This window comes from Macrobrachium nipponense, chromosome 12, assembly GCF_015104395.2.
Source record: "Macrobrachium nipponense isolate FS-2020 chromosome 12, ASM1510439v2, whole genome shotgun sequence".
Classification (NCBI taxonomy): domain Eukaryota; kingdom Metazoa; phylum Arthropoda; class Malacostraca; order Decapoda; family Palaemonidae; genus Macrobrachium; species Macrobrachium nipponense.
In genome coordinates this window covers 28,263,758-28,266,257 of record NC_087205.1, presented here as the reverse complement: position 1 = coordinate 28,266,257, position 2,500 = coordinate 28,263,758, and the positions used below count along the sequence as shown (strand labels likewise).

Here is a 2,500-nt window from a genome sequence, read left to right as displayed (position 1 = left end):
TCCGCGCTGAAAGGGAACAGTGAGGGAAAAAAAATTGTTTTGCATTTTTCAAAGCGAATACGATAATGATACTTCCCTCTTGACGTTAACGCCAAGGTGATCTGTGTCTGGATGGATTCGCTTGCTGGTCTAAGAACGGTGATCACTTTGCTCTGTTTCGTGTGTGTGTGTATTTCTATGTATATGTGGAAGGATATACATATATATATATATATATATATATATATATATATATATATATATATATATATATATATATATGTTATATATATATATATATAATATATATATATATTATATATATATATATATGTGTGTGTGTGTGTGTGTGTGTGTGTGTATGTGTGTGTGTGTGTGTGTATGTATGTATGTATGTGTTAGACCTTGTGATTGATATTCTTTGAAACTTAATTTTAATTTTACATGTATCTTGACATACAGTTTGTGATTGTGATAGTCAAGGTCAGATGATTTTTCAATCCTTTCTTAGATTTTCATTAACAAGACTATTCAAAATAAGTTTTATTATACTTCGTTAGATAAATATTTATGTTAATCAAACCCATATGTATGTACACAAAAAAGGGGGAAAACAAAGGCGTACTCCCTTTATAAAGTGAGGTAATTTCATAAAATTAAGATAAAAAGAAACACTGAATTATTGTCTTAGTTTTACGGTAATCACAAATAAACAACGAAATATACCAAGGGGATTCTGTCACCGCAAACCACCGCCAAGCCAGAGCGATCAGGAGATCCCCTTCCATCCCAACCAAAAAAAAAAAAAAAAAAAAAAAAAAACTCAATAGCTTCAAAATTTAGTCATTTCATACTATTTATATGCTCTTCCATAGGTAAAATGCTTCGTACGAATAAAAACGTATTTTTTTCGTGTTCTTAAAAGCAAAACGACATAAGAAACCCTAAAACCAAAGCAACGTCTTTGCGAAATTATTGAGAAAGACAGACGGTTAATATATGTTACTTCTACACTTGAAAAAAAAATGATGATTTTTTTCATTTAGTAAAAGGAAATTATTAGCCATCTTTCTTTTTCTTAATATTCGATCAAGGATATACTGTTTGTTTAACATTGGGTGTTTTTTTTTAGGATAAGGGGCGGTTGTTATCAATATTACTTTAAAATATCTCTTAATAATCTCCTTATACCAAATAGTTAAATATTTGTTATATACACTCTCGACGGAGACACATGAAGAATTTGTTACAAGAAACTAAAACAATTTTTACATACTGGCAAGACATAAATAGCCAGACAGACAGAAGGCATATGGACAATTTATTGAAAACAAATAGCTAGATCATTAGTAAACACAGACAATAACTACGTCTATGATCCGAATCAGACGCCATTAAATACCTCCTAATTCAAACACATTTTCAAATTTGGGAAAACAGGAAGCACCATGTTACACGCAGGCTGCGTCACACAGGGCCAAATCTAATTAGGCTCTAATTAACGTCAGCCATTCAACCCCTGGTAGAGGAATGATGAATGATGCGTTTTGCAACATTCCGAATATATATTTCTTGGACGGGATGGGTTGGCAATGCTCGGGAAATTGTACGTTGAATTGTCTAGAGACCATTATTTTGCATATCCATTTAGTCTGGAGTTACTATGTCACTCATTTTCTTATTCCTCATGTAGGTATGTATGTATGTATGTATGTATGTATGTGTGTATTTACACTAGCTGACCAACACGGCAATGCCCAAGAAAACTTTGAATGACAAATAATAACCTCTCTCTCTCTCTCTCTCTCTCGCTTTCTCTCCGAGCAGACTGTCTACTTTCTCTCTCATTTCCTTTCCATCACACACTCTCTCTCTCACATACACTCCTTGCATTTTCTGTTAAGATAGTTCCTTCAGTTACAATGCCCATCATTTTTTACATTTTATAATTCACCACTTCTCACCCCTCATTCTTTCTGGGGCTGAACTTGGAATTAAAGGGCATTGGGAGTGTCTCTGTTTATCTGAGCGACCTGGAAAACTATGAATTAAACAATAATATAAGGGATTTTTTACATAATTTTCACCCCTTTTCACCCTCCCCTCTTATCGGGGCTGAACTTGGACTTAAAGGGTATCGAGAATGTCACTATTTATCTCAGTGACCTCGAAAACTATGGAATAAGCCTTCTCTCTCTCTCTCTCTCTCTCTCTCTCTCTCTCTCTCTCTCTCTCTACGAAATCATTAAGCAGTCCGCTCTTAATCAGAGAAAGAGCAATTTCATGCATAACACAAAGAGTGAGAGAAAAAGAAACAAACAATATTTTACGAAAATTACTAATTTCGATACGATGTATTTACGGCTATGCTTAACAATTACCGATAACTCGAGGTGCATGAGATTTGAGAGAGAGAGAGAGAGAGAGAGAGAGAGTCTCTGTGAATGCTTTGACAGCACTCACAGATTATCAGCATTATGGTGGCAATCAACAACCTTAATCTGAAGTTTCTTGAACTGAA

At 34.1% G+C, this 2,500-nt stretch overlaps 1 protein-coding gene across 5 annotated transcripts in view; it reads right to left on the bottom strand.

Annotated features, from left to right (window-relative positions):
- LOC135224442 (synaptogenesis protein syg-2-like) overlaps window positions 1-2,500 on the bottom strand; it is a 287,540-nt gene that overhangs the window by 163,803 nt on the left and 121,237 nt on the right. The gene's annotated exons all lie outside the window — the stretch shown is intronic.